This window comes from Lissotriton helveticus, chromosome 8 (genome assembly GCF_964261635.1).
Source record: "Lissotriton helveticus chromosome 8, aLisHel1.1, whole genome shotgun sequence".
In the NCBI taxonomy this organism is placed as follows: domain Eukaryota; kingdom Metazoa; phylum Chordata; class Amphibia; order Caudata; family Salamandridae; genus Lissotriton; species Lissotriton helveticus.
Window position 1 is genome coordinate 1,542,853,381 of NC_136069.1, and position 26,187 is coordinate 1,542,879,567.

The following is a 26,187-nucleotide window of genomic DNA, read 5'->3' on the forward strand; positions in this document are numbered from 1 at the left end:
CTAGTCTCCTCTTCTATGCCTACCTGCCGTTCACTCACTCTGTCTTTGTTTCATTCTCTCCTTCCTCAACACCCCATCTCACTCACTGGCTCTATCATTTGTACTCTTTCCCCTTGCTCTTCATTTCATAGTGGAAACATCTCTTGAATGGATCATTAGAAAATGAGGTTACATAAAATTAAAAATCTACTTATTGGAAACCAAAAATATCACAAGACTGAATGTAAGCCATTTCTTCAATAAAAGGGATTTTTTAGGCACCCCCCAAAAACACATAAAACACCACTAGTGCTAGAAGAATATTATACGAGCTTGAAGACAGAATTGGGCAAATTCATTTGCAGTTGAAACTGAAGTTTGGTACTTATTCAGATATTATATGCACTGCCAATTTTTAGCTGAGATTCTGAAGGAACGCAGAGACAAAATGGACTTAAAGTTTTGTCAGAAGTGGGATTCGAACCCACGCCTCCAGGAGAGACTGCGGCCTTAACGCAGCGCCTTAGACCACTCAGCCATCCTGACCACATGTTGCTTGTTCATCTACATAGTGAGAAAGATAGTGTGAACAAAAAAAACACACATCTTAGGCCATGAGTGGCTATAGCAAGAAAAAAACTCACTGCACTTTTCCAAAAAGACAACCATATAAGCCCATGTGAGGGAAATGATCTGATTTTCTCCCTCAAGGAAAAAGAAGATTAAACACAGGCTTGTCAGAAGTGGGATTTGAACCAACGCCTCCAGAAGAGACTGCGACCTGAACGCAGCGCCTTAGACCACTCGGCCATCCTGACTTGCATTTGCAGCACCTTCCACAAGCCAGACAGCCATGCAAGTGGGGTACCGAAAAGGCATGCCCTCAATTTATTTATCCCATTATAAGCATTTCCAACAGATCTTTGAACAATCCATACAGAGCAGTACTAATGAGTACAAAGAGAAAGTGCTATTCACCAGCCACTTGAACGGCAAAAAGCTGCTTTGAAATTGAGTCAATAGCCACATCTTGGCTGACTAAAGCAAATTCAACAAGGGATCTCAATGTCACAACATAGGGTGGAATTCGCAAATCTAAGCAGCCCCTGATCACTGCCCTGAGGAAATTGCTGTAAGTGTGCTGGAGTCCAGCTGTCTACCAGGTGCTTGGCATGCTTCCAAATTTGTATTGCCTGTCTGGCCAGGGAATACAAGAGAATGACTCTTCTAGATGAGCTCTTACATGGGTCATAAGCTCATTTGGTAAGGATTGCACTTTATCAGCAAGACTTTGTACAACAGAAATATATGAGAAACCCAAGCTCTCTTGACTAGACGAGAACAGAATAACGTCCCAGGTGAAGACGAACAGAAGCAACTTCCATCAGATGTTATCCTGATGAAGAAGATTATATCTCCAAAAGTCATTTCAGAAGTGGGATTCGAACCCACACCTCCAGAGGAGACTGCGGCCTAAACACAGCGCCTTAGACCACTCGGCCATCCTGACAGTGAAGAGTCCTAAGAAATGTATAAAAGTCACTCAGAAATTTCTGCGTCCATGCAAGCTTGAAATAATTTCAACCTTCAAACACAAGGTGCAACTTTTTGCACAGGACAATAAACACAGAAGATCACATATGAAAGCATTTCATTTCACAGGTGTACTGTTTTTATGCTGTTAGAATAACTTATACCTCTCACCAGCTATTTAGGGTTCTGTATCCTACTCACAAAATTACTTTGCCTGCGACCTTTCTCTCTATACACAAACAACTACTGCTCAGGAAGTAGGAAGGCAGAAGGTGGGGCAGTTTATGCAAATTTATGCTGTCAATGTGCCTTGCACATTCATGCAGAATTTCTAGATCCTTGCTGGAAACAAGAGAGCAGGCCTTGTTTCAGATCAACTGTCCCTAGCAAGGAACGTCTGAGCACATCCATTCTTTTGCTCTCTAGCCCCTGGCTTGGGACTCACCCTCACTGGCTGAGGAGTGAAGTTCTGCATACCAACGTTGCATAGAAGGTATGTTTGTGATTGGTTTGAGATGGGTGGGAGGTCAAGAGCAGGGAAAAGCAAGTCACTTTCACTTCTAGTCTCCTCTTCTATGCCTACCTGCCGTTCACTCACTCTGTCTTTGTTTCATTCTCTCCTTCCTCAACACCCCATCTCACTCACTCGCTCTATCATTTGTGCTCTTTCCCCTTGCTCTTCATTTCATAGTGGAAACATCTCTTGAATGGATCATTAGAAAATGAGGTTACATAAAATTAAAAATCTACTTATTGGAAACCAAAAATATCACAAGACTGAATGTAAGCCATTTCTTCAATAAAAGGGATTTTTTAGGCACCCCCCAAAAAACACATAAAACACCACTAGTGCTAGAAGAATATTATAAGAGCTTGAAGACAGAATTGGGCAAATTCATTTGCAGTTGAAACTGAAGTTTGGTACTTATTCAGATATTATATGCACTGCCAATTTTTAGCTGAGATTCTGAAGGAACGCAGAGACAAAATGGACTTAAAGTTTTGTCAGAAGTGGGATTCGAACCCACGTCTCCAGGAGAGACTGTGGCCTTAACGCAGCGCCTTAGACCACTCGGCCATCCTGACCACATGTTGCTTGTCCATCTACATAGTGAGAAAGATAGTGTGAACAAAAAAAACACACATCTTAGGCCATAAGTGGCTATAGCAAGAAAAAAACTCACTGCACTTTTCCAAAAAGACAACCATATAAGCCCATGTGAGGGAAATGATCTGATTTTCTCCCTCAAGAAAAAAGAAGATTAAACACAGGTTTGTCAGAAGTGAGATTTGAACCCACGCCTCCAGAAGAGACTGCTACCTGAACGCAGCGCCTTAGACCACTCGGCCATCCTGACTTGCATTTGCAGCACCTTCCACAAGCCAGACAGCCATGCAAGTTTGGTACCGAAAAGGCATGCCCTCAATTTATTTATCCCATTATAAGCATTTCCAACAGATCTTTGAACAATCCAAACAGAGCAGTACCTATGAAGAACTCTTTAGACCTTTAAACCGTACAAAGAGAAAGTGCTATTCACCAGCCACTTGAACGGCCCAAAGCTGCTTTGAAATTGAGTCAACAGCCACATCTTGGCTGACTAAAGCAAATTCAACAAGGGAGCTCAATGTCACAACATAGGGTGGAATACGCAAATCTAAGCAGCCCCTGATCACAGCCCTGAGGACATTGCTGTAAGTGTGCTGGAGTACAGCTGTCTACCAGGTGCTTGGCATTCTTCCAAATTTGCATGGCCTGTCTGGCCAGGGAATACAAGAGCATGACTCTTCTAGATGAGCTCTTACATGGGTCCTAAGCTCATTTGATAAGGATTGCACTTTATCAGCAAGACTTTGTACAACAGAAATATATGAGAAACCCAAGCTCTCTTGACTAGACGAGGACGGAATAACGTCCCAGGTGAAGACGAACAGATGCAACTTCCATCAGATGTTATCCTGATGAAGAAGATTATATCTCCAAAAGTCATTTCAGAAGTGGGATTCGAACCCACGTCTCCAGAGGAGACTGCAGTCTAAACACAGCGCCTTAGACCACTCGGCCATCCTGACAGTGAAGAGTCCTAAGAAATGTATAAAAGTCACTCAGAAATTTCTGCGTCCATGCAAGCTTGAAATAATTTCAACCTTCAAACACAAGGTGCAACTTTTTGCACAGGACAATAAACACAGAAGATCACATATGAAAGCATTTCATTTCACAGGTGTACTGTTTTTATGCTTTTAGAATAACTTATACCTCTCACCAGCTATTTAGGGTTCTGTATCCTACTCACAAAATTACCTTGCCTGCGACCTTTCTCTCTATACACAAACAACTACTGCTCAGGAAGTAGGAAGGCAGAAGGTGGGGCAGTTTATGCAAATTTATGCTGTCAATGTGCCTTGCACATTCATGCAGAATTTCTAGATCCTTGCTGGAAACAAGAGAGCAGGCCTTGTTTCAGATCAACTGTCCCTAGCAAGGAACGTCTGAGCACATCCATTCTTTTGCTCTCTAGCCCCTGGCTTGGGACTCACCCTCACTGGCTGAGGAGTGAAGTTCTGCATACCAACGTTGCATAGAAGGTATGTTTGTGATTGGTTTGAGATGGGTGGGAGGTCAAGAGCAGGGAAAAGCAAGTCACTTTCACTTCTAGTCTCCTCTTCTATGCCTACCTGCCGTTCACTCACTCTGTCTTTGTTTCATTCTCTCCTTCCTCAACACCCCATCTCACTCACTCGCTCTATCATTTGTGCTCTTTCCCCTTGCTCTTCATTTCATAGTGGAAACATCACTTGAATGGTTCATTGGAAAATGAGGTTACATAAAATTAAAAATCTACTTATTGGAAACCAAAAATATCACAAGACTGAATGTAAGCCATTTCTTCAATAAAAGGGATTTTTTAGGCACCCCCCAAAAAACACATAAAACACCACTAGTGCTAGAAGAATATTATAAGAGCTTGAAGACAGAATTGGGCTAATTCATTTGCAGTTGAAACTGAAGTTTGGTACTTATTCAGATATTATATGCACTGCCAATTTTTACCTGAGATTCTGAAGGAACGCAGAGACAAAATGGACTTAAAGTTTTGTCAGAAGTGGCATTCGAACCCACGCCTCCAGGAGAGACTGCGGCCTTAACGCAGCGCCTTAGACCACTCGGCCATCCTGACCACATGTTGCTTGTCCATCTACATAGAGAGAAAGATAGTGTGAACAAAAAAAACACACATCTTAGGCCATAAGTGGCTATAGAAAGAAAAAAACTCACTGCACTTTTCCAAAAAGACAACCATATAAGCCCATGTGAGGGAAATGATCTGATTTTCTCCCTCAAGAAAAAAGAAGATTAAACACAGGTTTGTCAGAAGTGGGATTTGAACCCACGCCTCCAGAAGAGACTGCGACCTGAATGCAGCGCCTTAGACCACTCGGCCATCTTGACTTGCATTTCCAGCACCTTCCACAAGCCAGACAGCCATGCAAGTTTGGTACCGAAAAGGCATGCCCTCAATTTATTTATCCCATTATAAGCATTTCCAACAGATCTTTGAACAATCCATACAGAGCAGTACCTATGAAGAACTCTTTAGACCTTTAAAGCGTACAAAGAGAAAGTGCTGTTCACCAGCCACTTGAACGGCCCAAAGCTGCTTTGAAATTGAGTCAACAGCCACATCTTGGCTGACTAAAGCAAATTCAACAAGGGAGCTCAATGTCACAACATAGGGTGGAATACGCAAATCTAAGCAGCCCCTGATCACAGCCCTGAGGACATTGCTGTAAGTGTGCTGGAGTACAGCTGTCTACCAGGTGCTTGGCATTCTTCCAAATTTGCATGGCCTGTCTGGCCAGGGAATACAAGAGCATGACTCTTCTAGATGAGCTCTTACATGGGTCCTAAGCTCATTTGGTAAGGATTGCACTTTATCAGCAAGACTTTGTACAACAGAAATATATGAGAAACCCAAGCTCTCTTGACTAGACGAGGACGGAATAACGTCCCAGGTGAAGACGAACAGATGCAACTTCCATGAGATGTTATCCTGATGAAGAAGATTATATCTCCAAAAGTCATTTCAGAAGTGGGATTCTAACCCACGCCTCCAGAGGAGACTGCAGCCTAAACACAGCGCCTTAGACCACTCGGCCATCCTGACAGTGAAGAGTCCTAAGAAATGTATAAAAGTCACTCATAAATTTCTGCGTCCATGCAAGCTTGAAATAATTTCAACCTTCAAACACAAGGTGCAACTTTTTGCACAGGACAATAAACACAAAAGATCACATATGAAAGCATTTCATTTTACAGGTGTACTGTTTTTATGCTTTTAGAATAACTTATAACTCTCACCAGCTATTTAGGGTTCTGTATCCTACTCACAAAATTATCTTGCCTGCGACCTCTCTCTTTATACACAAACAACTACTGCTCAGGAAGTAGGAAGGCAGAAGGTGGGGCAGTTTATGCAAATTTATGCCGTCAATGTGCCTTGCAGATTCATGCAGAATTTCTAGATCCTTGCTGGAAACAAGAGAGCAGGCCTTGTTTCAGATCAACTGTCCCTAGCAAGGAACGTCTGAGCACATCCATTCTTTTGCTCTCTAGCCCCTGGCTTGGGACTCACCCTCACTGGCTGAGGAGTGAAGTTCTGCATACCAACGTTGCATAGAAGGTATGTTTGTGAATGGTTTGAGATGGGTGGGAGGTCAAGAGCAGGGAAAAGCAAGTCACTTTCACTTCTAGTCTCCTCTTCTATGCCTACCTGCCGTTCACTCACTCTGTCTTTGTTTCATTCTCTCCTTCCTCAACACCCCATCTCACTCACTGGGTCTATCATTTGTGCTCTTTCCCCTTGCTCTTCATTTCATAGTGGAAACATCTCTTGAATGGATCATTAGAAAATGAGGTTACATAAAATTAAAAATCTACTTATTGGAAACCAAAAATATCACAAGACTGAATGTAAGCCATTTCTTCAATAAAAGGGATTTTTTAGGCACCCCCAAAAAACACATAAAACACCACTAGTGCTAGAAGAATATTATACGAGCTTGAAGACAGAATTGGACAAATTCATTTGCAGTTGAAACTGAAGTTTGGTACTTATTCAGATATTATATGCACTGCCAATTTTTAGCTGAGATTCTGAAAGAACGCAGAGACAAAATGGACTTAAAGTTTTGTCAGAAGTGGGATTCGAACCCACGCCTCCAGGAGAGACTGCGGCCTTAACGCAGCGCCTTAGACCACTCGGCCATCCTGACCACATGATGCTTGTTCATCTACATAGTGAGAAAGATAGTGTGAACAAAAAAAAACACACATCTTAGGCCATGAGTGGCTATAGCAAGAAAAAAACTCACTGCAGTTTTCCAAAAAGACAACCATATAAGCCCATGTGAGGGAAATGATCTGATTTTCTCCCTCAAGAAAAAAGAAGATTAAACACAGGTTTGTCAGAAGTGGGATTTGAACCCACGCCTCCAGAAGAGACTGCGACCTGAACGCAGCGCCTTAGACCACTCGGCCATCCTGACTTGCATTTGCAGCACCTTCCACAAGCCAGACAGCCATGCAAGTTTGGTACCGAAAAGGCATGCCCTCAATTTATTTATCCCATTATAAGCATTTCCAACAGATCTTTGAACAATCCATACAGAGCAGTACCTATGAAGAACTCTTTAGACCTTTAAAGCGTACAAAGAGAAAGTGCTATTCACCAGCCACTTGAACGGCCCAAAGCTGCTTTGAAATTGAGTCAACAGCCACATCTTGGCTGACTAAAGCAAATTCAACAAGGGAGCTCAATGTCACAACATAGGGTGGAATACGCAAATCTAAGCAGCCCATGATCACAGCCCTGAGGACATTGCTGTAAGTGTGCTGGAGTACAGCTGTCTACCAGGTGCTTGGCATTCTTCCAAATTTGCATGGCCTGTCTGGCAAGGGAATACAAGAGCATGACTCTTCTAGATGAGCTCTTACATGGGTCCTAAGCTCATTTGGTAAGGATTGCACTTTATCAGCAAGACTTTGTACAACAGAAATATATGAGAAACCCAAGCTCTCTTGACTAGACGAGGATGGAATAACGTCCCAGGTGAAGACGAACAGATGCAACTTCCATCAGATGTTATCCTGATGAAGAAGATTATATCTCCAAAAGTCATTTCAGAAGTGGGATTCGAACCCACGCCTCCAGAGGAGACTGCAGCCTAAACACAGCGCCTTAGACCACTCGGCCATCCTGACAGTGAAGAGTCCTAAGAAATGTATAAAAGTCACTCATAAATTTCTGCGTCCATGCAAGCTTGAAATAATTTCAACCTTCAAACACAAGGTGCAACTTTTTGCACAGGACAATATACACAGAAGATCACATATGAAAGCATTTCATTTCACAGGTGTACTGTTTTTATGCTTTTAGAATAACTTATAACTCTCACCAGCTATTTAGGGTTCTGTATCCTACTCACAAAATTATCTTGCCTGCGACCTCTCTCTTTATACACAAACAACTACTGCTCAGGAAGTAGGAAGGCAGAAGGTGGGGCAGTTTATGCAAATTTATGCTGTCAATGTGCCTTGCAGATTCATGCAGAATTTCTAGATCCTTGCTGGAAACAAGAGAGCAGGCCTTGTTTCAGATCAACTGTCCCTAGCAAGGAACGTCTGAGCACATCCATTCTTTTGCTCTCTAGCCCCTGGCTTGGGACTCACCCTCACTGGCTGAGGAGTGAAGTTCTGCATACCAACGTTGCATAGAAGGTATGTTTGTGATTGGTTTGAGATGGGTGTGAGGTCAAGAGCAGGGAAAAGCAAGTCACCTTCCCTTCTAGTCTCCTCTTCTATGCCTACCTGCCATTCTCTCACTCTGTCTTTGTTTCATTCTCTCCTTCCTCAACACCCCATCTCACTCACTGGCTCTATCATTTGTGCTCTTTCCCCTTGCTCTTCATTTCATAGTGGAAACATCTCTTGAATGGATCATTAGAAAATGAGGTTACATAAAATTAAAAATCTACTTATTGGAAACCAAAAATATCACAAAACTGAATGTAAGCCATTTCTTCAATAAAAGGGATTTTTTAGGCACCCCCCAAAAAACACATAAAACACCACTAGTGCTAGAAGAATATTATACGAGCTTGAGGACAGAATTGGGCAAATTCATTTGCAGTTGAAACTGAAGTTTGGTACTTATTCAGATATTATATGCAGTGCCAATTTTTAGCTGAGATTCTGAAGGAACGCAGAGACAAAATGGACTTAAAGTTTTGTCAGAAGTGGGATTCGAACCCACGCCTCCAGGAGAGACTGCGGCCTTAACGCAGCGCCTTAGACCACTCGGCCATCATGACCACATGTTGCTTGTTCATCTACATAGTGAGAAAGATAGTGTGAACAAAAAAAACACACATCTTAGGCCATGAGTGGCTATAGCAAGAAAAAAACTCACTGCAGTTTTCCAAAAAGACAACCATATAAGCCCATGTGAGGGAAATGATCTGATTTTCTCCCTCAAGAAAAAAGAAGATTAAACACAGGTTTGTCAGAAGTGGGATTTGAACCCACGCCTCCAGAAGAGACTGCGACCTGACTGCAGCGCCTTAGACCACTCGGCCATCCTGACTTGTGTTTGCAGCACCTTCCACAAGCCAGACAGCCATGCAAGTGGGGTACCGAAAAGGCATGCCCTCAATTTATTTATCCCATTATAAGCATTTCCAACAGATCTTTGAACAATCCATACAGAGCAGTACCTATGAAGAACTCTTTAGACCTTTAATGAGTACAAAGAGAAAGTGCTCTTCACCAGCCACTTGAACGGCGCAAAGCTGCTTTGAAATTGAGTCAATAGCCACATCTTGGCTGACTAAAGCAAATTCAACAAGGGATCTCAATGTCACAACATAGGGTGGAATTCGCAAATCTAAGCAGCCCCTGATCACTGCCCTGAGGAAATTGCTGTAAGTGTGCTGGAGTACAGCTGTCTACCAGGTGCTTGGCATTCTTCCAAATTTGTATGGCCTGTCTGGCCAGGGAATACAAGAGAATGACTCTTCTAGATGAGCTCTTACATGGGTCATAAGCTCATTTGGTAAGGATTGCACTTTATCAGCAAGACTTTGTACAACAGAAATATATGAGAAACCCAAGCTCTCTTGACTAGACGAGGACAGAATAACGTCCCAGGTGAAGACGAACAGAAGCAACTTCCATCAGATGTTATCCTGATGAAGAAGATTATATCTCCAAAAGTCATTTCAGAAGTGGGATTCGAACCCACGCCTCCAGAGGAGACTGCGGCCTAAACACAGCGCCTTAGACCACTCGGCCATCCTGACAGTGAAGAGTCCTAAGAAATGTATAAAAGTCACTCAGAAATTTCTGCGTCCATGCAAGCTTGAAATAATTTCAACCTTCAAACACAAGGTGCAACTTTTTGCACAGGACAATAAACACAGAAGATCACATATGAAAGCATTTCATTTCACAGGTGTACTGTTTTTATGCTTTTAGAATAACTTATACCTCTCACCAGCTATTTAGGGTTCTGTATCCTACTCACAAAATTACCTTGCCTGCGACCTTTCTCTCTATACACAAACAACTACTGCTCAGGAAGTAGGAAGGCAGAAGGTGGGGCAGTTTATGCAAATTTATGCTGTCAATGTGCCTTGCACATTCATGCAGAATTTCTAGATCCTTGCTGGAAACAAGAGAGCAGGCCTTGTTTCAGATCAACTGTCCCTAGCAAGGAACGTCTGAGCACATCCATTCTTTTGCTCTCTAGCCCCTGGCTTGGGACTCACCCTCACTGGCTGAGGAGTGAAGTTCTGCATACCAACGTTGCATAGAAGGTATGTTTGTGATTGGTTTGAGATGGGTGGGAGGTCAAGAGCAGGGAAAAGCAAGTCACTTTCACTTCTAGTCTCCTCTTCTATGCCTACCTGCCGTTCACTCACTCTGTCTTTGTTTCATTCTCTCCTTCCTCAACACCCCATCTCACTCACTCGCTCTATCATTTGTGCTCTTTCCCCTTGCTCTTCATTTCATAGTGGAAACATCTCTTGAATGGATCATTAGAAAATGAGGTTACATAAAATTAAAAATCTACTTATTGGAAACCAAAAATATCACAAGACTGAATGTAAGCCATTTCTTCAATAAAAGGGATTTTTTAGGCACCCCCCAAAAAACACATAAAACACCACTAGTGCTAGAAGAATATTATACGAGCTTGAAGACAGAATTGGGCAAATTCATTTGCAGTTGAAACTGAAGTTTGGTACTTATTCAGATATTATATGCACTGCCAATTTTTGGCTGAGATTCTGAAGGAACGCAGAGACAAAATGGACTTAAAGTTTTGTCAGAAGTGGGATTCGAACCCACGCCTCCAGGAGAGACTGCGGCCTTAACGCAGCGCCTTAGACCACTCAGCAATCCTGACCACATGTTGCTTGTTCATCTACATAGTGAGAAAGATAGTGTGAACAAAAAAAACACACATCTTAGGCCATGAGTGGCTATAGCAAGAAAAAAACTCACTGCACTTTTCCAAAAAGACAACCATATAAGCCCATGTGAGGGAAATGATCTGATTTTCTCCCTCAAAAAAAAAGAAGATTAAACACAGGTTTGTCAGAAGTGGGATTTGAACCCACGCCTCCAGAAGAGACTGCGACCTGAACGCAGCACCTTAGACCACTCGGCCATCCTGACTTGCATTTGCAGTACCTTCCACAAGCCAGACAGCCATGCAAGTGGGGTACCGAAAAGGCATGCCCTCAATTTATTTATCCCATTATAAGCATTTCCAACAGATCTTTGAACAATCCATACAGAGCAGTACCTATGAAGAACTCTTTAGACCTTTAATGAGTACAAAGAGAAAGTGCTATTCACCAGCCACTTGAACGGCCCAAAGCTGCTTTGAAATTGAGTCAATAGCCACATCTTGGCTGACTAAAGCAAATTCAACAAGGGATCTCAATGTCACAACATAGGGTGGAATTCGCAAATCTAAGCAGCCCCTGATCACTGCCCTGAGGAAATTGCTGTAAGTGTGCTGGAGTCCAGCTGTCTACCTTGTGCTTGGCATTCTTCCAAATTTGTATGGCCTGTCTGGCCAGGGAATACAAGAGAATGACTCTTCTAGATGAGCTCTTACATGGGTCATAAGCTCATTTGGTAAGGATTGCACTTTATCAGCAAGACTTTGTACAACAGAAATATATGAGAAACCCAAGCTCTCTTGACTAGACGAGGACAGAATAACGTCCCAGGTGAAGACGAACAGAAGCAACTTCCATCAGATGTTATCCTGATGAAGAAGATTATATCTCCAAAAGTCATTTCAGAAGTGGGATTCGAACCCACGCCTCCAGAGAAGACTGCGGCCTAAACACAGCGCCTTAGACCACTCGGCCATCCTGACAGTGAAGAGTCCTAAGAAATGTATAAAAGTCACTCAGAAATTTCTGCGTCCATGCAAGCTTGAAATAATTTCAACCTTCAAACACAAGGTGCAACTTTTTGCACAGGACAATAAACACAGAAGATCACATATGAAAGCATTTCATTTCACAGGTGTACTGTTTTTATGCTTTTAGAATAACTTATACCTCTCACCAGCTATTTAGGGTTCTGTATCCTACTCACAAAATTACCTTGCCTGCGACCTTTCTCTCTATACACAAACAACTACTGCTCAGGAAGGAGGAAGGCAGAAGGTGGGGCAGTTTATGCAAATTTATGCTGTCAATGTGCCTTGCACATTCATGCAGAATTTCTAGATCCTTGCTGGAAACAAGAGAGCAGGCCTTGTTTCAGATCAACTGTCCCTAGCAAGGAACGTCTGAGCACATCCATTCTTTTGCTCTCTAGCCCCTGGCTTGGGACTCACCCTCACTGGCTGAGGAGTGAAGTTCTGCATACCAACGTTGCATAGAAGGTATGTTTGTGATTGGTTTGAGATGGGTGGGAGGTCAAGAGCAGGGAAAAGCAAGTCACTTTCACTTCTAGTCTCCTCTTCTATGCCTACCTGCCGTTCACTCACTCTGTCTTTGTTTCATTCTCTCCTTCCTCAACACCCCATCTCACTCACTCGCTCTATCATTTGTGCTCTTTCCCCTTGCTCTTCATTTCATAGTGGAAACATCTCTTGAATGGATCATTAGAAAATGAGGTTACATAAAATTAAAAATCTACTTATTGGAAACCAAAAATATCACAAGACTGAATGTAAGCCATTTCTTCAATAAAAGGGATTTTTTAGGCACCCCCCAAAAAACACATAAAACACCACTAGTGCTAGAAGAATATTATACGAGCTTGAAGACAGAATTGGGCAAATTCATTTGCAGTTGAAACTGAAGTTTGGTACTTATTCAGATATTATATGCACTGCCAATTTTTGGCTGAGATTCTGAAGGAACGCAGAGACAAAATGGACTTAAAGTTTTGTCAGAAGTGGGATTCGAACCCACGCCTCCAGGAGAGACTGCGGCCTTAACGCAGCGCCTTAGACCACTCAGCAATCCTGACCACATGTTGCTTGTTCATCTACATAGTGAGAAAGATAGTGTGAACAAAAAAAACACACATCTTAGGCCATGAGTGGCTATAGCAAGAAAAAAACTCACTGCACTTTTCCAAAAAGACAACCATATAAGCCCATGTGAGGGAAATGATCTGATTTTCTCCCTCAAAAAAAAAGAAGATTAAACACAGGTTTGTCAGAAGTGGGATTTGAACCCACGCCTCCAGAAGAGACTGCGACCTGAACGCAGCACCTTAGACCACTCGGCCATCCTGACTTGCATTTGCAGTACCTTCCACAAGCCAGACAGCCATGCAAGTGGGGTACCGAAAAGGCATGCCCTCAATTTATTTATCCCATTATAAGCATTTCCAACAGATCTTTGAACAATCCATACAGAGCAGTACCTATGAAGAACTCTTTAGACCTTTAATGAGTACAAAGAGAAAGTGCTATTCACCAGCCACTTGAACGGCCCAAAGCTGCTTTGAAATTGAGTCAATAGCCACATCTTGGCTGACTAAAGCAAATTCAACAAGGGATCTCAATGTCACAACATAGGGTGGAATTCGCAAATCTAAGCAGCCCCTGATCACTGCCCTGAGGAAATTGCTGTAAGTGTGCTGGAGTCCAGCTGTCTACCTTGTGCTTGGCATTCTTCCAAATTTGTATGGCCTGTCTGGCCAGGGAATACAAGAGAATGACTCTTCTAGATGAGCTCTTACATGGGTCATAAGCTCATTTGGTAAGGATTGCACTTTATCAGCAAGACTTTGTACAACAGAAATATATGAGAAACCCAAGCTCTCTTGACTAGACGAGGACAGAATAACGTCCCAGGTGAAGACGAACAGAAGCAACTTCCATCAGATGTTATCCTGATGAAGAAGATTATATCTCCAAAAGTCATTTCAGAAGTGGGATTCGAACCCACGCCTCCAGAGAAGACTGCGGCCTAAACACAGCGCCTTAGACCACTCGGCCATCCTGACAGTGAAGAGTCCTAAGAAATGTATAAAAGTCACTCAGAAATTTCTGCGTCCATGCAAGCTTGAAATAATTTCAACCTTCAAACACAAGGTGCAACTTTTTGCACAGGACAATAAACACAGAAGATCACATATGAAAGCATTTCATTTCACAGGTGTACTGTTTTTATGCTTTTAGAATAACTTATACCTCTCACCAGCTATTTAGGGTTCTGTATCCTACTCACAAAATTACCTTGCCTGCGACCTTTCTCTCTATACACAAACAACTACTGCTCAGGAAGTAGGAAGGCAGAAGGTGGGGCAGTTTATGCAAATTTATGCTGTCAATGTGCCTTGCACATTCATGCAGAATTTCTAGATCCTTGCTGGAAACAAGAGAGCAGGCCTTGTTTCAGATCAACTGTCCCTAGCAAGGAACGTCTGAGCACATCCATTCTTTTGCTCTCTAGCCCCTGGCTTGGGACTCACCCTCACTGGCTGAGGAGTGAAGTTCTGCATACCAACGTTGCATAGAAGGTATGTTTGTGATTGGTTTGAGATGGGTGGGAGGTCAAGAGCAGGGAAAAGCAAGTCACTTTCACTTCTAGTCTCCTCTTCTATGCCTACCTGCCGTTCACTCACTCTGTCTTTGTTTCATTTTCTCCTTCCTCAACACCCCATCTCACTCACTCGCTCTATCATTTTTGCTCTTTCCCCTTGCTCTTCATTTCATAGTGGAAACATCTCTTGAATGGATCATTAGAAAATGTGGTTACATAAAATTAAAAATCTACTTATTGGAAACCAAAAATATCACAAGACTGAATGTAAGCCATTTCTTCAATAAAAGGGATTTTTTAGGCACCCCCCAAAAAACACATAAAACACCACTAGTGCTAGAAGAATATTATAAGAGCTTGAAGACAGAATTGGGCAAATGCATTTGCAGTTGAAACTGAAGTTTGGTACTTATTCAGATATTTTATGCACTGCCAATTTTTAGCTGAGATTCTGAAGGAACGCAGAGACAAAATGGACTTAAAGTTTTGTCAGAAGTGGGACTCGAACCCATGCCTCCAGGAGAGACTGCGGCCTTAACGCAGCGCCTTAGACCACTCGGCCATCCTGACCACATGTTGCTTGTCCATCTACATAGTGAGAAAGATAGTGTGAACAAAAAAAACACACATCTTAGGCCATAAGTGGCTATAGCAAGAAAAAAACTCACTGCACTTTTCCAAAAAGACAACCATATAAGCCCATGTGAGGGAAATGATCTGATTTTCTCCCTCAAGAAAAAAGAAGATTAAACACAGGTTTGTCAGAAGTGGGATTTGAACCCACACCTCCAGAAGAGACTGCGACCTGAACGCAGCGCCTTAGACCACTCGGCCATCCTGACTTGCATTTGCAGCACCTGCCACAAGCCAGACAGCCATGCAAGTTTGGTACCGAAAAGGCATGCCCTCAATTTATTTATCCCATTATAAGCATTTCCAACAGATCTTTGAACAATCCATACAGAGCAGTACCTATGAAGAACTCTTTAGACCTTTAAAGCGTACAAAGAGAAAGTGCTATTCACCAGCCACTTGAACGGCCCAAAGCTGCTTTGAAATTGAGTCAACAGCCACATCTTGGCTGACTAAAGCAAATTCAACAAGGGAGCTCAATGTCACAACATAGGGTGGAATACGCAAATCTAAGCAGCCCCTGATCACAGCCCTGAGGACATTGCTGTAAGTGTGCTGGAGTACAGCTGTCTACCAGGTGCTTGGCATTCTTCCAAATTTGCATGGCCTGTCTGGCCAGGGAATACAAGAGCATGACTCTTCTAGATGAGCTCTTACATGGGTCCTAAGCTCATTTGGTAAGGATTGCACTTCATCAGCAAGACTTTGTACAACAGAAATATATGAGAAACCCAAGCTCTCTTGACTAGACGAGGACGGAATAACGTCCCAGGTGAAGACGAACAGATGCAACTTCCATCAGATGTTATCCTGATGAAGAAGATTATATCTCCAAAAGTCATGTCAGAAGTGGGATTTGAACCCACACCTCCAGAGGAGACTGCGGCCTAAACACAGCGCCTTAGACCACTCGGCCATCCTGACAGTGGAGAGTCCTAAGAAATGTATAAAAGTCACTCAGAAATTTCTGCGTCCATGCAAGCTTGAAATAATTTCAACCTTCAAACACAAGGTGCAACTTTTTGCACAGGACAATAAACACAGAAGATCACATATGAAAGCATTTCATTTCACAGGTGTACTGTTTTTATGCTTTTAGAATAACTTATACCTCTCACCAGCTATTTAGGGTTCTGTATCCTACTCACAAAATTACCTTGCCTGCGACCTCTCTCTTTATACACAAACAACTACTGCTCAGGAAGTAGGAAGGCAGGAGGTGGGGCAGTTTATGCAAATTTATGCTGTCAATATGCCTTGCAGATTCATGCAGAATTTCTAGATCCTTGCTGGAAACAAGAGAGCAGGCCTTGTTTCAGATCAACTGTCCCTAGCAAGGAACGTCTGAGCACATCCATTCTTTTGCTCTCTAGCCCCAGGCTTGGGACTCACGCTCACTGGCTGAGGAGTGAAGTTCTGCATACCAACGTTGAATAGAAGGTATGTTTGTGATTGGTTTGAGATGGGTGGGAGGTCAAGAGCAGGGAAAAGCAAGTCACCTTCACTTCTAGTCTCCTCTTCTATGCCTACCTGCCGTTCACTCACTCTGTCTTTGTTTCATTCTCTCCTTCCTCAACACCCCATCTCACTCACTGGCTCTATCATTTGTGCTCTTTCCCCTTCCTCTTCATTTCATAGTGGAAACATCTCTTGAATGGATCATTAGAAAATGAGGTTACATAAAATTAAAAATCTACTTATTGGAAACCAAAAATATCACAAGACTGAATGTAAGCCATTTCTTCAATAAAAGGGATTTTTTAGGCACCCCCCAAAAAACACATAAAACACCACTAGTGCTAGAAGAATATTATACGAGCTTGAAGACAGAATTGGGCAAATTCATTTGCAGTTGAAACTGAAGTTTGGTACTTATTCAGATATTATATGCACTGCCAATTTTTAGCTGAGATTCTGAAGGAACGCAGAGACAAAATGGACTTAAAGTTTTGTCAGAAATGGGATTCGAACCCTCGCCTCCAGGAGAGACTGCGGCCTTAACGCAGCGCCTTAGACCACTCGGCCATCCTGACCACATGTTGGTTGTTCTTCTACATAGTGAGAAAGATAGTGTGAACAACAAAAACACACATCTTAGGCCATGAGTGGCTATAGCAAGAAAAAAACTCACTGCACTTTTCCAAAAAGACAACCATATAAGCCCATGTGAGGGAAATGATCTGATTTTCTGACTCAAGAAAAAAGAAGATTAAACACAGGTTTGTCAGAAGTGGGATTTGAACCCACGCCTCCAGAAGAGACTGCTACCTGAACGCAGCGTCTTAGACCACTCGGCCATCCTGACTTGCATTTGCAGCACCTTCCACAAGCCAGACAGCCATGCAAGTGGGGTACCGAAAAGGCATGCCCTCAATTTATTTATCCCATTATAAGCATTTCCAACAGATCTTTGAACAATCCATACAGAGCAGTACCTATGAAGAACTCTTTAGACCTTTAATGAGTACAAAGAGAAAGTGCTATTCACCAGCCACTTGAACGGCCCAAAGCTGCTTTGAAATTGAGTCAATAGCCACATCTTGGCTGACTAAAGCAAATTCAACAAGGGATCTCAATGTCACAACATAGGGTGGAATTCGCAAATCTAAGCAGCCCCTGATCACTGCCCGGAGGAAATTGCTGTAAGTGTGCTGGAGTCCAGCTGTCTACCAGGTGCTTGGCATTCTTCCAAATTTGTATTGCCTGTCTGGCCAGGGAATACAAGAGAATGACTCTTCTAGATGAGCTCTTACATGGGTCATAAGCTCATTTGGTAAGGATTGCACTTTATCAGCAAGACTTTGTACAACAGAAATATATGAGAAACCCAAGCTCTCTTGACTAGACGAGGACAGAATAACGTCCCAGGTGAAGACGAACAGAAGCAACTTCCATCAGATGTTATCCTGATGAAGAAGATTATATCTCCAAAAGTCATTTCAGAAGTGGGATTCGAACCCACGCCTCCAGAGAAGACTGCGGCCTAAACACAGCGCCTTAGACCACTCGGCCATCCTGACAGTGAAGAGTCCTAAGAAATGTATAAAAGTCACTCAGAAATTTCTGCGTCCATGCAAGCTTGAAATAATTTCAACCTTCAAACACAAGGTGCAACTTTTTGCACAGGACAATAAACACAGAAGATCACATATGAAAGCATTTCATTTCACAGGTGTACTGTTTTTATGCTTTTAGAATAACTTATACCTCTCACCAGCTATTTAGGGTTCTGTATCCTACTCACAAAATTACCTTGCCTGCGACCTTTCTCTCTATACACAAACAACTACTGCTCAGGAAGTAGGAAGGCAGAAGGTGGGGCAGTTTATGCAAATTTATGCTGTCAATGTGCCTTGCACATTCATGCAGAATTTCCAGATCCTTGCTGGAAACAAGAGAGCAGGCCTTGTTTCAGATCAACTGTCCCTAGCAAGGAACGTCTGAGCACATCCATTCTTTTGCTCTCTAGCCCCTGGCTTGGGACTCACCCTCACTGGCTGAGGAGTGAAGTTCTGCATACCAACGTTGCATAGAAGGTATGTTTGTGATTGGTTTGAGATGGGTGGGAGGTCAAGAGCAGGGAAAAGCAAGTCACTTTCACTTCTAGTCTCCTCTTCTATGCCTACCTGCCGTTCACTCACTCTGTCTTTGTTTCATTTTCTCCTTCCTCAACACCCCATCTCACTCACTCGCTCTATCATTTTTGCTCCTTCCCCTTGCTCTTCATTTCATAGTGGAAACATCTCTTGAATGGATCATTAGAAAATGTGGTTACATAAAATTAAAAATCTACTTATTGGAAACCAAAAATATCACAAGACTGAATGTAAGCCATTTCTTCAATAAAAGGGATTTTTTAGGCACCCCCCAAAAAACACATAAAACACCACTAGTGCTAGAATAATATTATAAGAGCTTGAAGACAGAATTGGGCAAATTCATTTGCAGTTGAAACTGAAGTTTGGTACTTATTCAGATATTTTATGCACTGCCAATTTTTAGCTGAGATTCTGAAGGAACGCAGAGACAAAATGGACTTAAAGTTTTGTCAGAAGTGGGATTCGAACCCATGCCTCCAGGAGAGACTGCGGCCTTAACGCAGCGGCTTAGACCACTCGGCCATCCTGACCACATGTTGCTTGTCCATCTACATAGTGAGAAAGATAGTGTGAACAAAAAAAACACACATCTTAGGCCATAAGTGGCTATAGCAAGAAAAAAACTCACTGCACTTTTCCAAAAAGACAACCATATAAGCCCATGTGAGGGAAATTATCTGATTTTCTCCCTCAAGAAAAAAGAAGATTAAACACAGGTTTGTCAGAAGTGGGATTTGAACCCACGCCTCCAGAAGAGACTGCGACCTGAACGCAGCGCCTTAGACCACTCGGCCATCCTGACTTGCATTTGCAGCACCTTCCACAAGCCAGACAGCCATGCAAGTTTGGTACCGAAAAGGCATGCCCTCAATTTATTTATCCCATTATAAGCATTTCCAACAGATCTTTGAACAATCCATACAGAGCAGTACCTATGAAGAACTCTTTAGACCTTTAAAGCGTACAAAGAGAAAGTGCTATTCACCAGCCACTTGAACGGCCCAAAGCTGCTTTGAAATTGAGTCAACAGCCACATCTTGGCTGACTAAAGCAAATTCAACAAGGGAGCTCAATGTCACAACATAGGGTGGAATACGCAAATCTAAGCAGCCCATGATCACAGCCCTGAGGACATTGCTGTAAGTGTGCTGGAGTACAGCTGTCTACCAGGTGCTTGGCATTCTTCCAAATTTGCATGGCCTGTCTGGCAAGGGAATACAAGAGCATGACTCTTCTAGATGAGCTCTTACATGGGTCCTAAGCTCATTTGGTAAGGATTGCACTTTATCAGCAAGACTTTGTACAACAGAAATATATGAGAAACCCAAGCTCTCTTGACTAGACGAGGACGGAATAACGTCCCAGGTGAAGACGAACAGATGCAACTTCCATCAGATGTTATCCTGATGAAGAAGATTATATCTCCAAAAGTCATTTCAGAAGTGGGATTCGAACCCACGCCTCCAGAGGAGACTGCAGCCTAAACACAGCGCCTTAGACCACTCGGCCATCCTGACAGTGAAGAGTCCTAAGAAATGTATAAAAGTCACTCATAAATTTCTGCGTCCATGCAAGCTTGAAATAATTTCAACCTTCAAACACAAGGTGCAACTTTTTGCACAGGACAATATACACAGAAGATCACATATGAAAGCATTTCATTTCACAGGTGTACTGTTTTTATGCTTTTAGAATAACTTATAACTCTCACCAGCTATTTAGGGTTCTGTATCCTACTCACAAAATTATCTTGCCTGCGACCTCTCTCTTTATACACAAACAACTACTGCTCAGGAAGTAGGAAGGCAGAAGGTGGGGCAGTTTATGCAAATTTATGCTGTCAATGTGCCTTGCAGATTCATGCAGAATTTCTAGATCCTTGCTGGAAACAAGAGAGCAGGCCTTGTTTCAGATCAACTGTCCCTAGCAAGGAACGTCTGAGCACATCCATTCTTTTGCTCTCTAGCCCCTGGCTTGGGACTCACCCTCACTGGCTGAGGAGTGAAGTTCTGCATACCAACGTTGCATAGAAGGTATGTTTGTGATTGGTTTGAGATGGGTGTGAGGTCAAGAGCAGGGAAAAGCAAGTCACCTTCCCTTCTAGTCTCCTCTTCTATGCCTACCTGCCATTCTCTCACTCTGTCTTTGTTTCATTCTCTCCTTCCTCAACACCCCATCTCACTCACTGGCTCTATCATTTGTGCTCTTTCCCCTTGCTCTTCATTTCATAGTGGAAACATCTCTTGAATGGATCATTAGAAAATGAGGTTACATAAAATTAAAAATCTACTTATTGGAAACCAAAAATATCACAAAACTGAATGTAAGCCATTTCTTCAATAAAAGGGATTTTTTAGGCACCCCCCAAAAAACACATAAAACACCACTAGTGCTAGAAGAATATTATACGAGCTTGAGGACAGAATTGGGCAAATTCATTTGCAGTTGAAACTGAAGTTTGGTACTTATTCAGATATTATATGCAGTGCCAATTTTTAGCTGAGATTCTGAAGGAACGCAGAGACAAAATGGACTTAAAGTTTTGTCAGAAGTGTGATTCGAACCCACGCCTCCAGGAGAGACTGCGGCCTTAACGCAGCGCCTTAGACCACTCGGCCATCATGACCACATGTTGCTTGTTCATCTACATAGTGAGAAAGATAGTGTGAACAAAAAAAACACACATCTTAGGCCATGAGTGGCTATAGCAAGAAAAAAACTCACTGCAGTTTTCCAAAAAGACAACCATATAAGCCCATGTGAAGGAAATGATCTGATTTTCTCCCTCAAGAAAAAAGAAGATTAAACACAGGTTTGTCAGAAGTGGGATTTGAACCCACGCCTCCAGAAGAGACTGCGACCTGACTGCAGCGCCTTAGACCACTCGGCCATCCTGACTTGCGTTTGCAGCACCTTCCACAAGCCAGACAGCCATGCAAGTGGGGTACCGAAAAGGCATGCCCTCAATTTATTTATCCCATTATAAGCATTTCCAACAGATCTTTGAACAATCCATACAGAGCAGTACCTATGAAGAACTCTTTAGACCTTTAATGAGTACAAAGAGAAAGTGCTCTTCACCAGCCACTTGAACGGCGCAAAGCTGCTTTGAAATTGAGTCAATAGCCACATCTTGGCTGACTAAAGCAAATTCAACAAGGGATCTCAATGTCACAACATAGGGTGGAATTCGCAAATCTAAGCAGCCCCTGATCACTGCCCTGAGGAAATTGCTGTAAGTGTGCTGGAGTACAGCTGTCTACCAGGTGCTTGGCATTCTTCCAAATTTGTATGGCCTGTCTGGCCAGGGAATACAAGAGAATGACTCTTCTAGATGAGCTCTTACATGGGTCATAAGCTCATTTGGTAAGGATTGCACTTTATCAGCAAGACTTTGTACAACAGAAATATATGAGAAACCCAAGCTCTCTTGACTAGACGAGGACAGAATAACGTCCCAGGTGAAGACGAACAGAAGCAACTTCCATCAGATGTTATCCTGATGAAGAAGATTATATCTCCAAAAGTCATTTCAGAAGTGGGATTCGAACCCACGCCTCCAGAGGAGACTGCGGCCTAAACACAGCGCCTTAGACCACTCGGCCATCCTGACAGTGAAGAGTCCTAAGAAATGTATAAAAGTCACTCAGAAATTTCTGCGTCCATGCAAGCTTGAAATAATTTCAACCTTCAAACACAAGGTGCAACTTTTTGCACAGGACAATAAACACAGAAGATCACATATGAAAGCATTTCATTTCACAGGTGTACTGTTTTTATGCTTTTAGAATAACTTATACCTCTCACCAGCTATTTAGGGTTCTGTATCCTACTCACAAAATTACCTTGCCTGCGACCTTTCTCTCTATACACAAACAACTACTGCTCAGGAAGTAGGAAGGCAGAAGGTGGGGCAGTTTATGCAAATTTATGCTGTCAAGGTGCCTTGCACATTCATGCAGAATTTCTAGATCCTTGCTGGAAACAAGAGAGCAGGCCTTGTTTCAGATCAACTGTCCCTAGCAAGGAACGTCTGAGCACATCCATTCTTTTGCTCTCTAGCCCCTGGCTTGGGACTCACCCTCACTGGCTGAGGAGTGAAGTTCTGCATACCAACGTTGCATAGAAGGTATGTTTGTGATTGGTTTGAGATGGGTGGGAGGTCAAGAGCAGGGAAAAGCAAGTCACTTTCACTTCTAGTCTCCTCTTCTATGCCTACCTGCCGTTCACTCACTCTGTCTTTGTTTCATTCTCTCCTTCCTCAACACCCCATCTCACTCACTCGCTCTATCATTTGTGCTCTTTCCCCTTGCTCTTCATTTCATAGTGGAAACATCTCTTGAATGGATCATTAGAAAATGAGGTTACATAAAATTAAAAATCTACTTATTGGAAACCAAAAATATCACAAGACTGAATGTAAGCCATTTCTTCAATAAAAGGGATTTTTTAGGCACCCCCCAAAAAACACATAAAACACCACTAGTGCTAGAAGAATATTATACGAGCTTGAAGACAGAATTGGGCAAATTCATTTGCAGTTGAAACTGAAGTTTGGTACTTATTCAGATATTATATGCACTGCCAATTTTTGGCTGAGATTCTGAAGGAACGCAGAGACAAAATGGACTTAAAGTTTTGTCAGAAGTGGGATTCGAACCCACGCCTCCAGGAGAGACTGCGGCCTTAACGCAGCGCCTTAGACCACTCGGCAATCCTGACCACATGTTGCTTGTTCATCTACATAGTGAGAAAGATAGTGTGAACAAAAAAAACACACATCTTAGGCCATGAGTGGCTATAGCAAGAAAAAAACTCACTGCACTTTTCCAAAAAGACAACCATATAAGCCCATGTGAGGGAAATGATCTGATTTTCTCCCTAAAAAAAAAAGAAGATTAAACACAGGTTTGTCAGAAGTGGGATTTGAACCCACGCCTCCAGAAGAGACTGCGACCTGAACGCAGCGCCTTAGACCACTCGGCCATCCTGACTTGCATTTGCAGTACCTTCCACAAGCCAGACAGCCATGCAAGTGGGGTACCGAAAAGGCATGCCCTCAATTTATTTATCCCATTATAAGCATTTCCAACAGATCTTTGAACAATCCATACAGAGCAGTACCTATGAAGAACTCTTTAGACCTTTAATGAGTACAAAGAGAAAGTGCTATTCACCAGCCACTTGAACGGCCCAAAGCTGCTTTGAAATTGAGTCAATAGCCACATCTTGGCTGACTAAAGCAAATTCAACAAGGGATCTCAATGTCACAACATAGGGTGGAATTCGCAAATCTAAGCAGCCCCTGATCACTGCCCTGAGGAAATTGCTGTAAGTGTGCTGGAGTCCAGCTGTCTACCTTGTGCTTGGCATTCTTCCAAATTTGTATGGCCTGTCTGGCCAGGGAATACAAGAGAATGACTCTTCTAGATGAGCTCTTACATGGGTCATAAGCTCATTTGGTAAGGATTGCACTTTATCAGCAAGACTTTGTACAACAGAAATATATGAGAAACCCAAGCTCTCTTGACTAGACGAGGACAGAATAACGTCCCAGGTGAAGACGAACAGAAGCAACTTCCATCAGATGTTATCCTGATGAAGAAGATTATATCTCCAAAAGTCATTTCAGAAGTGGGATTCGAACCCACGCCTCCAGAGAAGACTGCGGCCTAAACACAGCGCCTTAGACCACTCGGCCATCCTGACAGTGCAGAGTCCTAAGAAATGTATAAAAGTCACTCAGAAATTTCTGCGTCCATGCAAGCTTGAAATAATTTCAACCTTCAAACACAAGGTGCAACTTTTTGCACAGGACAATAAACACAGAAGATCACATATGAAAGCATTTCATTTCACAGGTGTACTGTTTTTATGCTTTTAGAATAACTTATACCTCTCACCAGCTATTTAGGGTTCTGTATCCTACTCACAAAATTACCTTGCCTGCGACCTTTCTCTCTATACACAAACAACTACTGCTCAGGAAGTAGGAAGGCAGAAGGTGGGGCAGTTTATGCAAATTTATGCTGTCAATGTGCCTTGCACATTCATGCAGAATTTCTAGATCCTTGCTGGAAACAAGAGAGCAGGCCTTGTTTCAGATCAACTGTCCCTAGCAAGGAACGTCTGAGCACATCCATTCTTTTGCTCTCTAGCCCCTGGCTTGGGACTCACCCTCACTGGCTGAGGAGTGAAGTTCTGCATACCAACGTTGCATAGAAGGTATGTTTGTGATTGGTTTGAGATGGGTGGGAGGTCAAGAGCAGGGAAAAGCAAGTCACTTTCACTTCTAGTCTCCTCTTCTATGCCTACCTGCCGTTCACTCACTCTGTCTTTGTTTCATTTTCTCCTTCCTCAACACCCCATCTCACTCACTCGCTCTATCATTTTTGCTCTTTCCCCTTGCTCTTCATTTCATAGTGGAAACATCTCTTGAATGGATCATTAGAAAATGTGGTTACATAAAATTAAAAATCTACTTATTGGAAACCAAAAATATCACAAGACTGAATGTAAGCCATTTCTTCAATAAAAGGGATTTTTTAGGCACCCCCCAAAAAACACATAAAACACCACTAGTGCTAGAAGAATATTATAAGAGCTTGAAGACAGAATTGGGCAAATTCATTTGCAGTTGAAACTGAAGTTTGGTACTTATTCAGATATTTTATGCACTGCCAATTTTTAGCTGAGATTCTGAAGGAACGCAGAGACAAAATGGACTTAAAGTTTTGTCAGAAGTGGGATTCGAACCCATGCCTCCAGGAGAGACTGCGGCCTTAACGCAGCGGCTTAGACCACTCGGCCATCCTGACCACATGTTGCTTGTCCATCTACATAGTGAGAAAGATAGTGTGAACAAAAAAAACACACATCTTAGGCCATAAGTGGCTATAGCAAGAAAAAAACTCACTGCACTTTTCCAAAAAGACAACCATATAAGCCCATGTGAGGGAAATGATCTGATTTTCTCCCTCAAGAAAAAAGAAGATTAAACACAGGTTTGTCAGAAGTGAGATTTGAACCCACATCTCCAGAAGAGACTGCGACCTGAACGCAGCGCCTTAGACCACTCGGCCATCCTGACTTGCATTTGCAGCACCTTCCACAAGCCAGACAGCCATGCAAGTTTGGTACCGAAAAGGCATGCCCTCAATTTATTTATCCCATTATAAGCATTTCCAACAGATCTTTGAACAATCCATACAGAGCAGTACCTATGAAGAACTCTTTAGACCTTTAAAGCGTACAAAGAGAAAGTGCTATTCACCAGCCACTTGAACGGCCCAAAGCTGCTTTGAAATTGAGTCAACAGCCACATCTTGGCTGACTAAAGCAAATTCAACAA

At 42.6% G+C, this 26,187-nt stretch overlaps 27 non-coding genes across 27 annotated transcripts; all 27 read right to left on the reverse strand.

Annotated features, from left to right (window-relative positions):
• Positions 1-442: 442 nt before the first annotated feature.
• TRNAL-AAG (transfer RNA leucine (anticodon AAG)) lies at positions 443-525 on the reverse strand. The gene has a single exon. It is a non-coding gene; the product is annotated as a tRNA-Leu (tRNA).
• A 189-nt stretch (positions 526-714) lies between these two features.
• Positions 715-797, reverse strand: TRNAL-CAG (transfer RNA leucine (anticodon CAG)). The gene has a single exon. It is a non-coding gene; the product is annotated as a tRNA-Leu (tRNA).
• Positions 798-1,406: 609 nt separating this feature from the next.
• Positions 1,407-1,489, reverse strand: TRNAL-UAG (transfer RNA leucine (anticodon UAG)). The gene has a single exon. It is a non-coding gene; the product is annotated as a tRNA-Leu (tRNA).
• Positions 1,490-2,515: 1,026 nt separating this feature from the next.
• Positions 2,516-2,598, reverse strand: TRNAL-AAG (transfer RNA leucine (anticodon AAG)). The gene has a single exon. It is a non-coding gene; the product is annotated as a tRNA-Leu (tRNA).
• A 904-nt stretch (positions 2,599-3,502) lies between these two features.
• On the reverse strand, positions 3,503-3,585 carry TRNAL-UAG (transfer RNA leucine (anticodon UAG)). Its single transcript has one exon. It is a non-coding gene; the product is annotated as a tRNA-Leu (tRNA).
• Positions 3,586-4,611: 1,026 nt separating this feature from the next.
• Positions 4,612-4,694, reverse strand: TRNAL-AAG (transfer RNA leucine (anticodon AAG)). Its single transcript has one exon. It is a non-coding gene; the product is annotated as a tRNA-Leu (tRNA).
• A 2,012-nt stretch (positions 4,695-6,706) lies between these two features.
• TRNAL-AAG (transfer RNA leucine (anticodon AAG)) lies at positions 6,707-6,789 on the reverse strand. Its single transcript has one exon. It is a non-coding gene; the product is annotated as a tRNA-Leu (tRNA).
• Positions 6,790-6,979: 190 nt separating this feature from the next.
• Positions 6,980-7,062, reverse strand: TRNAL-CAG (transfer RNA leucine (anticodon CAG)). Its single transcript has one exon. It is a non-coding gene; the product is annotated as a tRNA-Leu (tRNA).
• Positions 7,063-7,694: 632 nt separating this feature from the next.
• On the reverse strand, positions 7,695-7,777 carry TRNAL-UAG (transfer RNA leucine (anticodon UAG)). Its single transcript has one exon. It is a non-coding gene; the product is annotated as a tRNA-Leu (tRNA).
• A 1,026-nt stretch (positions 7,778-8,803) lies between these two features.
• TRNAL-AAG (transfer RNA leucine (anticodon AAG)) lies at positions 8,804-8,886 on the reverse strand. Its single transcript has one exon. It is a non-coding gene; the product is annotated as a tRNA-Leu (tRNA).
• A 904-nt stretch (positions 8,887-9,790) lies between these two features.
• Positions 9,791-9,873, reverse strand: TRNAL-UAG (transfer RNA leucine (anticodon UAG)). Its single transcript has one exon. It is a non-coding gene; the product is annotated as a tRNA-Leu (tRNA).
• A 1,026-nt stretch (positions 9,874-10,899) lies between these two features.
• Positions 10,900-10,982, reverse strand: TRNAL-AAG (transfer RNA leucine (anticodon AAG)). Its single transcript has one exon. It is a non-coding gene; the product is annotated as a tRNA-Leu (tRNA).
• A 189-nt stretch (positions 10,983-11,171) lies between these two features.
• On the reverse strand, positions 11,172-11,254 carry TRNAL-CAG (transfer RNA leucine (anticodon CAG)). Its single transcript has one exon. It is a non-coding gene; the product is annotated as a tRNA-Leu (tRNA).
• A 632-nt stretch (positions 11,255-11,886) lies between these two features.
• TRNAL-UAG (transfer RNA leucine (anticodon UAG)) lies at positions 11,887-11,969 on the reverse strand. Its single transcript has one exon. It is a non-coding gene; the product is annotated as a tRNA-Leu (tRNA).
• Positions 11,970-12,995: 1,026 nt separating this feature from the next.
• TRNAL-AAG (transfer RNA leucine (anticodon AAG)) lies at positions 12,996-13,078 on the reverse strand. The gene has a single exon. It is a non-coding gene; the product is annotated as a tRNA-Leu (tRNA).
• Positions 13,079-13,267: 189 nt separating this feature from the next.
• On the reverse strand, positions 13,268-13,350 carry TRNAL-CAG (transfer RNA leucine (anticodon CAG)). Its single transcript has one exon. It is a non-coding gene; the product is annotated as a tRNA-Leu (tRNA).
• Positions 13,351-13,982: 632 nt separating this feature from the next.
• Positions 13,983-14,065, reverse strand: TRNAL-UAG (transfer RNA leucine (anticodon UAG)). The gene has a single exon. It is a non-coding gene; the product is annotated as a tRNA-Leu (tRNA).
• A 1,026-nt stretch (positions 14,066-15,091) lies between these two features.
• On the reverse strand, positions 15,092-15,174 carry TRNAL-AAG (transfer RNA leucine (anticodon AAG)). Its single transcript has one exon. It is a non-coding gene; the product is annotated as a tRNA-Leu (tRNA).
• Positions 15,175-15,363: 189 nt separating this feature from the next.
• TRNAL-CAG (transfer RNA leucine (anticodon CAG)) lies at positions 15,364-15,446 on the reverse strand. The gene has a single exon. It is a non-coding gene; the product is annotated as a tRNA-Leu (tRNA).
• Positions 15,447-16,078: 632 nt separating this feature from the next.
• On the reverse strand, positions 16,079-16,161 carry TRNAL-UAG (transfer RNA leucine (anticodon UAG)). Its single transcript has one exon. It is a non-coding gene; the product is annotated as a tRNA-Leu (tRNA).
• Positions 16,162-18,174: 2,013 nt separating this feature from the next.
• On the reverse strand, positions 18,175-18,257 carry TRNAL-UAG (transfer RNA leucine (anticodon UAG)). The gene has a single exon. It is a non-coding gene; the product is annotated as a tRNA-Leu (tRNA).
• A 1,298-nt stretch (positions 18,258-19,555) lies between these two features.
• On the reverse strand, positions 19,556-19,638 carry TRNAL-CAG (transfer RNA leucine (anticodon CAG)). The gene has a single exon. It is a non-coding gene; the product is annotated as a tRNA-Leu (tRNA).
• A 632-nt stretch (positions 19,639-20,270) lies between these two features.
• TRNAL-UAG (transfer RNA leucine (anticodon UAG)) lies at positions 20,271-20,353 on the reverse strand. Its single transcript has one exon. It is a non-coding gene; the product is annotated as a tRNA-Leu (tRNA).
• A 2,013-nt stretch (positions 20,354-22,366) lies between these two features.
• On the reverse strand, positions 22,367-22,449 carry TRNAL-UAG (transfer RNA leucine (anticodon UAG)). Its single transcript has one exon. It is a non-coding gene; the product is annotated as a tRNA-Leu (tRNA).
• Positions 22,450-23,475: 1,026 nt separating this feature from the next.
• On the reverse strand, positions 23,476-23,558 carry TRNAL-AAG (transfer RNA leucine (anticodon AAG)). The gene has a single exon. It is a non-coding gene; the product is annotated as a tRNA-Leu (tRNA).
• A 189-nt stretch (positions 23,559-23,747) lies between these two features.
• On the reverse strand, positions 23,748-23,830 carry TRNAL-CAG (transfer RNA leucine (anticodon CAG)). Its single transcript has one exon. It is a non-coding gene; the product is annotated as a tRNA-Leu (tRNA).
• A 632-nt stretch (positions 23,831-24,462) lies between these two features.
• TRNAL-UAG (transfer RNA leucine (anticodon UAG)) lies at positions 24,463-24,545 on the reverse strand. The gene has a single exon. It is a non-coding gene; the product is annotated as a tRNA-Leu (tRNA).
• Between the last annotated feature and the right edge of the window lie 1,642 nt (positions 24,546-26,187).